This window comes from Amblyomma americanum, chromosome 1, assembly GCF_052857255.1.
Source record: "Amblyomma americanum isolate KBUSLIRL-KWMA chromosome 1, ASM5285725v1, whole genome shotgun sequence".
In the NCBI taxonomy this organism is placed as follows: Eukaryota; Metazoa; Arthropoda; class Arachnida; order Ixodida; family Ixodidae; genus Amblyomma; species Amblyomma americanum.
In genome coordinates this window covers 360312547-360323475 of record NC_135497.1, presented here as the reverse complement: position 1 = coordinate 360323475, position 10929 = coordinate 360312547, and positions in this window count along the sequence as shown.

Below are 10929 nucleotides of genomic sequence, written 5' to 3'. Positions count from 1 at the left end.
CCATACCCACAGGTCTATGGGGAGGGAAGAAGAAGGAAAAACTGTGAGAGAGAGACTCTTTAATGAAGAAACAGAGAATTTAGCCGGCGTTTCAATATCGCTGGCATGCTACTCTGCGTAGGGAGGGGAATTTGGGAGATTAAGACTGAAGGATAGCAGCGTGGAAGAGGTGGGAAAAAAAGAAAAAAAGAAATAAAAAAAAACGAAGATAAAATGCAGCCATGAAATGGGTACTAAGGATGCAGTGGCGAGTATTGATGTAACCTATGGAATGATGGAGTGCATAGTCCGACGAATGGGCTGACGAAGTTCACTGCAAGAAGAATGCATGAAGGTAACCTGCAAGTGAATTTAGAGCTTATCGAGATGTCCAATGTCTTTTAAATATGTAAAAAGAAAGTTCATTGCAAGTCTCTGTTGCCTGAAGCAGGCTAAGGGGCCTAAAACTTTGTCCATTGTTAGGGGCACTGGCCAGAGCTTCTGCATGCAATGTTCATAGTACGCACGCTCGTTAGCATACGCAGGGCACTCAAGCAGGATATGTTCCACAGTTTCTATCGAAGCACAGTTGTCACAATGCGGACTGTTCATTTGTCCAAAACGGTATCGCAGGCCATTTGTGTATGCAGCATTCAGACTAAGTCGGTGATAAAGTGTTTCGAGTTGTCGAGGAATTCTGGGTGAGAGTCTTGATCTAAGATGTGGGTCGATTGAGTGAAGAAATTGGTACTGATGTGTCGGCAAACTCCAAAGCCGATACGTTTCTTCGTACGCAAAACTTTTAGCCATTTGGGACGCATCAGATTTCGTGAGAAAACTTCGAATGTATCTCTGATGTTGATGGCCCTTACGGGCCGCTTCATCTGCTTTTTCATTAGCCATAATGCCACAGTGAGCAGGTACCCACTGAAATGTTATGCAGTGGCCTGCGGCAATAGCTAAATGATGGATATACCCAATGTCCAGGGAAACTGGCTGGTGATTCGTTTTCTTCAGCAGGTTCGCCAGGATCTGCAGAGATGCTTTTGAATCGGTGAAGATAACCCAACGGCCGGCGGTTCGGCGCAGGATGTAAGAAACAGCTTCCTTAATGCCGTGAAGCTCAGCTGTTGTAGAGGAGGTCCTCCGCTGCAACCGGTAAGAAAGGGCATGGCCTGTTGAGGGCACATAAAGGCCACAAGAAGAAGTTTCTTTAGTAGTTGAACCATCGGTGAAGATATGGGTGTGCTGCGTATATTCTTCGATTAAGTAAGCGAGAGTAGCTTTCAGAAGTGCTGCCTGTGGCATGCGGCTCTTTGCATTCACACCTGGAACAGACTTCTTCACCTTTAGAGGAGAGAGTGTCCATGGAGGAAAGGCCAGAGGTAGTAGTTTCTGAGTCTGAATAATAGTAGGAAGGGGCAGGACCTGCACTGCCTGGCCAAAGCTAGAGTTGCTGTGAGTTAGGTGGACACGGTGCAGGAAGTGCTTCTTCCCTTGCAGGACACGGCGGAGATGGGTACGCATAGTTTTCTGGGCAGCAATTACCTCGAGTGGGAGACATCTTGCCTCCGCTACTGTTCCTGGTGCAGAGGAACCCTTTGGGAGGCCAAGACATATTCGCAGGCAGTTGTTCCGTGCGGCATTGAGAGTCTTATTGCTTGATGTAGATAATCTTTGAAGCACTGGTAGACAGTAGCGCAAGGTTCCTTCAACGTAGGTTTTTTCAAGCAGAAGCATTGATCGGCAGTTGCTACCCCACCTTGTTCCCGCCATGAACCTGAATACTTGCGATGCTGCAGTAATCCTCGCACGGAGTTTTTTGATCTGAGGTGACCATGACAGATTATAGTCGATTACAACACCCAGGAATCGCTGAGATCGTACATATGGCAGCGATCGTCCGCCTAGGAGCAGCGGATATCGGGTCATCGTTTTTCTTGTAAACGCCATTGCAACACTCTTTTCTGGCGAGAGACGAAGACCTCTGGAAGCCAGGTACATCGAAATGTGCAATAGTGCTCTCTGAAGACGTTGCTGGGTAATATAGCGCGAACGTGAGGCGGTCCAGATGCAGATATCATCAGCATAAATTGTTATGCGGACCCCTCGCGGAAAGTGTCTTCTTATGTGAATAAGGACAATATTGAACAGGAGAGGGCTGAGCAGCGCTCCCTGTGGTACGCCCATCTCCACTGCGTGAAAGCGTGTTGGACCGTTTGGAGTGGTAATAAAAATTTGTCGTTCTTTTAAATAATGCCCAATCCACTTGTATAGCCTTCCTCCAAGGCCAAGACTGCCAAAGGCTGCGAGAATTGCATGGAGAAAGACGGAGTCAAAAGCGGCCTTGATGTCTAGGAAAACGGCTGTTGGGATGTACCCAGCATGAAGGTACTCCTCAATTGATGAGACGAGGGCGATGATATTGTCAGTCGCAGACCTGTTTTGACGGAACCCGTTCATTTCTTGGGGGAACTCATTTCGGCTTTCTAGGAACCAAGTTATGCGCTTGCAGATCATGCGCTCCATGAGCTTACCTACGCAGCTCAGTAGGGCAATGGGCCGGAATGATGCGTAGCTTGTTGGCTGCTTACAGGGTTATTGTACAGGGGTATTGTACAGGACCGACCGAATGCATAGAAGGGAAGTGAGCATAAAAAATCATATGTGTAGCGGCGGGCCGGTCTATACTACCATTATAACAGAAGATAATTAACCGATTACAAATATAATTACTCCATCTGAAAAGTAACTGGTTACAGTGGTTCATTACGGCCACAGAAAATTAACTTAATGATTACCGAAGAGTGATAAGTACGTACTTTTCATAATTTTCACTTGTTGATCGTAGACAAACCTTCGATGACCAAGTGGCTGGCCTAATTAGCGCTGGTTATCTAAGTGCATTTGATTCCAGTATTTGTCAAAGCCTGCTGTACAGAACAACAGAGATAGAAAAGCGAAGCACAAAGCGAAGAGCCAGGTTATTCCGTATTTCCATGGGCTGTCGCACATTACTACGAAGGCGGCACACAGATATCACATCAACGTGATTTTCTCTGCCCAGTGCAATCTTGGCAATGTCTGTGCAGTGCTTGGTGGTCGAAAGCACGTATCATACCCTGAGAAGCATGTCACCAAGTACACAAAATGCCGGAGCAGGCTTAACTATAAGATTCCCCTCACCGGCAATAGTGTTTACAATGGCACACGGTAAGATGCTACAAAGATAGGGCCTAGGAGCACACTTTGAACGTAAAAAAATATAAATCCGGCGGTTTCTTTGCTTACGATCGTAACAACTGTGGTTGTAAACCGCTCTTTAACCAGACTAAGTTTCTTGGATACGCAAAATACAAACTGGAGGGAGAGATTATTCAAGGTTTTTTTTTACTTCTAAAGTGGGAAAGAAGTGTGTGAGCACACCCTCTTTTTCGCTCCTTAATAAAGAGCTGCGATCTCTGGACGGACTCGTGTAGGCTGTTCATTTTTGTAGACGGTGATTCCTGCAGTCTTTTCTGCGATATTCTTCTCTTGATTACCCTTTGACTGGGATCTCTTTCTTAAAGCAAAAGCTTTACTACGGCATGTTCCGCGAGTTTCGCCGACCGCGCACATTTAACCTTCAGCGACCTTCAGCGCTTGGCGCGTCCGAAACCGGTGAACAGCTGCGCCGAAATCAATCGAGAGCGGGAGCTTCGAAAGCAAATGAAAGGCGCATAACTGGCCACCTGGGAAAATGGACACTCAGTCGTGCTTTAAGCTACGGGCTGGTGGCGACAAATTTGCGCTGCATGCGTTAGCATTGACCGCCTTGTGGTAGAAACGCGCCACTGAAGGTTTAGGCTGTCGGCGTTCATTGTGTTCAGTGACGTTGGGGTTGGCAACATTATATAATGATTTTGAAGAAAAGAAGAGCGCATAACTGCCTGCCTTGGTCAGGGGACGCATCAATTGCCCTTTGAGGTACGTGGCTGGGGTAAGACAGAGATGTGGGCTGCATGCTTTAGAGCTGACAACGTTGTGGCAGACACGCGGCACGGCAGCAACAGGCCGCAGCTTTCATTGGGTGACCAACCTCTCGCGATCAACCGTTAATTAAACTTGCAGGGTGGCAGGGTGAACGTGGTGCCTATCCGTTGTGCTGAACGCACTCAACGTTACAGACGCCTACTCGCGTCTACTCCCGATACACTACAGCTTTCGCTCTCTAACCAGGTTCAGCAGTAGTTAAGCCACAGCTAATTTTTTCATTTTTGACCCGGCTTTGCTATGAATGGTTTTAACTGTCTGCACTGGTTCCTTGTTTTCGCCTTTAACTTTTTTCTCTGTTGACGCAGCCTGGGTAAGAGATAACGATTCTGCGTTGATAAACACAGCTTATTTGCATTTTATTACATTTTATAAGACTGTTTTATATTGCTTTTCTTGGTTTGCTTTGTACAACTGTGACATGCAATGATAGTAAGCAGTGACTTCACGGAGAGGAAGAGAAAAAGAGAGAAAACTTTTATTTAGGTGATCAATTGGCAGGATCCGGGTGGTCGGGGCCCCTAGTCCAGTGCCCTGCTGGATACAATACATCTTAAAACCGCGCAAAAAAGACAAGGGACGAGAAAGAAACCAAAAGGACAGAGCACGGAACTTCAACCGGTTTATTACAACAGTGCGTCACATTTACACAATCATCGTAATCACAATGCAACTTGACAAACGTTCATCAAGTAACACTTGTGCGCCGGCGCGTATGGGACATCATGGAATTTAGATATGAATACTATTTATCGGGCAGGTTAACCGAGGTTTTGCTGACACACGAGCCGGATTCCTTCTTGCTACAGTAGGCCTCGTACACTTCTCTGCTTAGTTTAGACACGAACTTGTTGAGGATAGTGGTATCGCGGGACCGAGGCGCGCAACCACGGCAGTGGCGACAATGGTTGGTCACATGCCTTTCCCCCGCTAATGCGCCTACTCCTGCGTGGTGCTCCTGAAGTCTGACGTTCCTACAACGTCCAGTTTGTCCGATGTAGCTTTTACCACAGGACAGGGGTATACGGTAAAAAAAAACCCTTTGCACGGGACAAATCTTTCTGCGTGCTTTATACCGCATTCTTCCTTGTACTTTCCCTGCACCTTGTTGCATAGGCCGGCCAGTTTTTGGGGTGCTGCGAAGACCACCGGCACGTCGCTCTTCTCAGCCACTTTTTTCAAGCGATGCGAGATCTGGTGGTAGTATGGGATGGCAACGGGTCTCTTGCGTTGCGCTTCTTCCCTACGGCGGTGCTCAGGAACGCCCCTGGCTTCACTGCCACGGGCCTCTAGCACAGAGGTGATTAACTCCCCATGGAAGCCAGCAGCAGTCAGTCGTTTTAGCTGGAAACCCACGCCGTGTGTCATTTCGTGAATGCAGGACTTGTGGAGAGCAGCACGCAGGCAGTTTTTTGCGATACCCCTTTTAACAAGCTTGGAATGAGTTGATTGGTGGCTTAAAATAGCTTTTTTTGAGCGAGGCTGATACCTCCAGCACGCTTGGGTTTCGCGGCCAACAATACAGATATCAAGTAATTGCAAGGATCATTGCGCTGGCACCTCATGGGTGAAGCTAAGACCAAAAGAGCACTCAGAGAAGATTTCTAGAAACCGGTGCACCGCAGTCATACCCCCCTCATGCGTAACCCCTTCCAGGAAAATAGCGTAATCATCCATGCATATCTAAACCTTAGCCGAGTAGGCTGTGTCAAGGCGTTCAGCAATTCGCTTGTCACAGTAAGATAAAAATATGTCACTCAACAAAGGGGCTATGCAAGAGCCAATACAAACGCCGTGCTTTTGGTGCAATAAGCTTTATTATTATTGGCGGTTTCATTGCTGTATCGAGGTATCGGCGATGCAGTATTGAGTATTAGTATTAGAAATCAATTTTTGCTAGGTTTTTGTATTGCTATCGAAAACACAATCATTCGAACTATTGGTATCGAAGATACTTTTTTAAGATATCAAGCCCACCATGACCGTTACCGAACTCAAATTCCCAGAAGCAAGCTTCAATTGGGGAAGAAGCTAGACCACCCATTTTCCCGACAACCGCACTTTTCTGACTCTCATAAAGATGATCAGCGTCCGAGCCAGAAAAGGCATGTTTTAGTAAAGTCGCGCAGACTCTTGGCACGTAACGCCTGGATATCTACCGAGGTGTAATGGTAGAGACCGTCATATTTCATAAAGTCAGTTAACCAGAAAAAAGTCGAACTTGCGCAGCTGGTCTTTAGCCAGCGCTCGCTATTATCCTGGGATTGCGGTGCCGCACCGAATCCACCGACAGCGATGAATCGTTCGACGCCTGCGTTCTTCTGCGTAGTGCCCGCCGGCCGCAACCCGCTACCAGAAGCCGACTGCTAATTCTCCAATGTCGTTCTTCGTGGGCTCATGAATAATCTCGAGACAAGGAGTTCAGCCATCACACGATGCCTCGATCCCCGGTCCCCGATCCCCAATGCTCCGATCTCCTTTGCACTTGGCTCCTTACCGCTGTCTTGAGCGGGAAGCCCACTCCCCCCTGAGCTAAGTGCCATTGCAAAGCCGAATTTGGCTTCTCGCGCAGTCCCTTGCATATTTACGGCCAGTCTGCTTATCAGACGTGTTGGGTGTCAGACATGCACGAGCATGCGCAGTGTTAGGTTGTGCCCAGTTTTTGCGATTGCGATATAGGAACACAAAGAAATCTACATTGCCGCGAATCTTTGCGGTGTTTGTTCATTCTTCAAAGCTGACACCACGCCGCTTTACCGCTTTGTTTGCGATGCAAGAAGCGACCAGATTTATCTTGATTGATCGCATTCGGGCAGCGCTGATTCTACGTTGTTTCAAAACTGCCTAGTAACTTTGCACGCTTTGTCTTGAAAGTTCACTATCAGTATTAAATTAGCACGGCCGACAGTGGCGCGCATTCTATTCGACGACCACCGAGCACGCTCGTTGCTACGCCACCACCGAGTGATTCAGTCCATTCTGGGCGCAAGTCAGCCCAAAAAAAGAGTTTCTTTAGACACCATTTTCGCAGCCTTTCTTCTCTCCGGACTGCAGTCACCACTTTTTGTCATTTGGCGAAGGTGCAGGGTAGCCTTCCATGTTCCGAATGCCCCCTTCAAGTCGTGACGCCAGCCCTATGCAATTCACAACCGAGTACGAGCTCAGCGAGCCAGCCGACGTCTCCAGGGGGAGGAGCCTGAGTTCCGGACTCTGCCGGACCGCACCAGACAGCGAAAAGACGCTGCTACGAGCACTGCAACCTCTCCAAAGATGTCTACACCGATCATACTGCATCAGCCACGTGTTCCGCTAACTTTCAACGACCATAGTCTTCGTCACTGCCCGCTGCAGCGTATCAGTCTTCGAGGATTTGCCGTTGACGCCCCACGACCACGCTTCGGACAACGTCCGCAGGAAATCGACGAGTACCTGCGTCGAGAGAAGTACAAGCCGAACCGCCTTTTGCGCTCGCCATCGCCGTCAGCCTGGCGCTTTGCGTCGCCACGCCGCAGCTACGCAGCCGTGTTACGAGGAAGGTCTCCCAGTCTCCGTAGGGGAAAGTGAAAACAGCGAGCTTTAGAGGTGAGGTTCCTGACGAGAGAAACGCCGAAGATCCTCTACCGACCATGCCCCATGATGGCGCTGCACCCGCTACACCTCATGAAGATGCTACCCTCGCTGCACCGACACGACACAAAATGACATCCGCGACCACGGCGCGAACTGCATTCAAAACGACGACGCCACACAGAAAAGTTTCGACGACATGCCCCACACGCGATTCGCATAAGCGACGAAGCCGTGACCCGAAGCCGAGGGCGACGTGCAATGCAAGAGCAAGGACATCCGACAGAGAAGTGACTATCGACGGCCCGAACGCTCTTCCGACACACGACGTGATTACTCGGTGATGAATGGAACATTCGCTGCACACCTGAGGAAAGTCACGACCGCTCGGGACGGTAAAGAATTAGGCCCACACAGGGGGCCACCTCATTACGCCATCAGGGCGATGCACACCGCTAGTGACTGTCAAAGGACACACCTATCCTGCGTCTTCAGTTGTGCTACCCCAATGCTCACACGAAGTGATCTTAAGCACGGATTTTCTTAATGAGCATGAGGCGATCATCGACCTGCGATCCAAGCTGATCACGCTTTCGACAGACGAGGCCATTCTTTCGATGAAAAATCGGAATCTCACTTTGTCGTGAGTGTCCTGGAGGCAGAAGTGAGCGTCCTACCCCGTTCAGGCGTTATCGTGACCGTAGGCGACAAGAAAGACATTAACGCTGAAGAAATAATCGAGGGAAACATTCAGTTGCTTCTAGACCGAGGAACCAGCATCGCAAGAGGCATCGCAAATTTCCGAAATGGCCAGGCCGAATTACTGCTGACTAACTTCAGCGAAGAATACCGGCACATTAACAGAGGAACGACGATTGCTTCCTTCCACGAAATATCCAACGTACGAGATTCCTTCGCCCTCTCCGACTCATCCGCAGAGGATTCGCTTGACCAAGAAAACTCGCCCACTTTCGACACCAGTCCAGCCCTGCCCCAGAACAGACAAGACCAGATCCGCAATCTGCTTCGCAGCTACAGCAAATATGTTTCGTCATCGCCGAAGGTTCGGCAAATGCCGATGGCCAAGCATCGCATTATAACCGGCCAGCACGCCCAACCTCTCCGTCAAAGCCCCTACCGTGTGTCGCCGCGAGAACAACCCATCCGAGACCAAGTGGAAGAAATGCTTCGCGACGACGTCATCCAGCCTTCAAACAGCCCATGGGCGGCACTGGTTGTTTTAGCGAGAAAGAAAGACGGCGCACTTCAATTCTGCGTGGATACCGCCGCATGAACAACATAACAAAGAAGGATGTCTACGCCCTACCCCGCATCGACGACACACTGGACCGCCTTTGCAACGCCAAGTATTTCTCATCGATGGACCTCGAAAGCGGCTACTGGCAAATCGAGGTCGACGAAAGAAATCGCGAGAAGACAGCATTCATCACCCCGGATGGGCTGTTTTAGTTCAAGGTGATGCCATTTGCTCTCTGTTCCGCACCAGCCACGTTTCAGCGGGTAATATATACAGTGCTGGCAGGCCTAAAGTGGCAAATTTGTCTGGAATAATTAGATGACGTCGATGTCTTCGCCTCGAACTTTGAAGAGAACCTCAAAAGACTTCGGACAGTACTAGACGCCATCAGGTCGTCTGGCCTAACCTTGAAAGGAGAGAAGTGCCACTTTGCCTATGAAGACCTGTTGTTTCCAGTCCACATCTTTAGCAAGGAAAGAGTACGCCAGGCCTGCATTTATAAGCTGCTATTGAACAGTTTCCCCCGCCGGCCGATAAGAAAGCAGTGCGCAGATTACTCGGACTGTGCGCATATTACCGACGATTTTGTGAAAAACTTTTCGCGCATTGCCGAGCCCCTGACCCAACTGACGAAGGTAGACTTGCCATGTAAATGGGAAGCTCCGCAAGCAGAAGCCTTAAAAGAACTTCAGCGTCGTTTACAGTCCCCACCGATCGTCGCGCATTTTGATGAAAGCGCCGATATTGAAGTTCATACCAACGCAAGCAGCGTGGGCCTAGGCGCCATCATCTTTCAAAAAAGCTACGGGCTGGAGAAAGTCATTGCATACGCTAGCCGTTCCTTTTCCAAGACCGAGACTAACTACTCGACAAACGAGGAGTGCCTTGCCATAATCTGGGCTACGTAGAAATTCCGCCCCTACCTGTACGGACGACCGTTCAAGGTGGTCAGCAATCACCACGCGCAGTGCTGGCTTGCCAATTTAAAGGACCCCTCTGGCCGTCTCGCTCGATGGAGTCTGCGCCTCCAGGAGTTTGACGTCACCGTCGTTTACAAGTTCGGACGCAAGCGCTCTGACGCTGATTTCCTCTCACGAGCTCCTATGCATGCACCGCCGCCGGACGACGATGAGGATGCCTTCCTGGGACCCATCAGCCCCAGCTCTTTTGCACAGCAGCAATGCTCGGACCTCGCCTAAAACACCTCATCGAGTACTTGGAAGGCAAAGTTTCTTCACCACCGCCTTATTCAACCGAGGACTGTCTGCCTTCTGTGTACAGAATGATGTCCTCGTGAAGAACTTCGCAGCGAACAAAACAGCCTAACTCCTTGTTGTACCTGCTTGTCCCCACAAATACGTTCTACAGGCTTCACACGACGAGACGACAGTTGGATATCTTGGGTTTACTCGCACCCTCCACCGCATTCAAGGCAAGTATTACCGGCCAAGACTGTCTGCCGATGTCGCACATTATGTGAAAGCCTGCCGAGAGTGTCTGCGACGAAAGACCCCTCCCACCCGACCAGCAGGATTTCTGAACTCTGTTGAACACCCCTCAAAGCCCTTTCAGGAGATCGGCATAGACTTGCTTGGCCCTTTCCAAAAGTCAACGTCTGGAAATAACGGGATCATCACAGTGACTGACTACCTGACCCGCTAGGCCAAGGCACTGGTACCTTCGGTTGCCCTTTGACTGCATCAGATAGCGAGGCCAGGAACTTCGAACTATCGTCGCCTAAAAAGGGGCATGACCCTGCACGACAGCTACAACGTGGTCATCTCAAGGCCACAAAAGCTGGAAACGTCGGCGCTTCAAGCCACTTGGCTGCAGCGAGGCAGCAAAGGACGCTTTCTTCACTGAGAGTCTTCTTTTTTCTTTTTGAGATTGGATATCGATTTTTATGGTTCTTTCTTTAAGTAGCATACTGCTACTTTCGCTGCTGCCAGTGTTGTGTTCATTATTTGTCATTCCTGTTTGCTTGTCTGCACAATAACATGGAAACGCGTTTTTAGGGCCTCAGGAAAGAGTTTAAGAAAGAAATTAATAAATGTTAGAGCAAGGTTGAACGAGACCTCCGAAATGAACTGAGG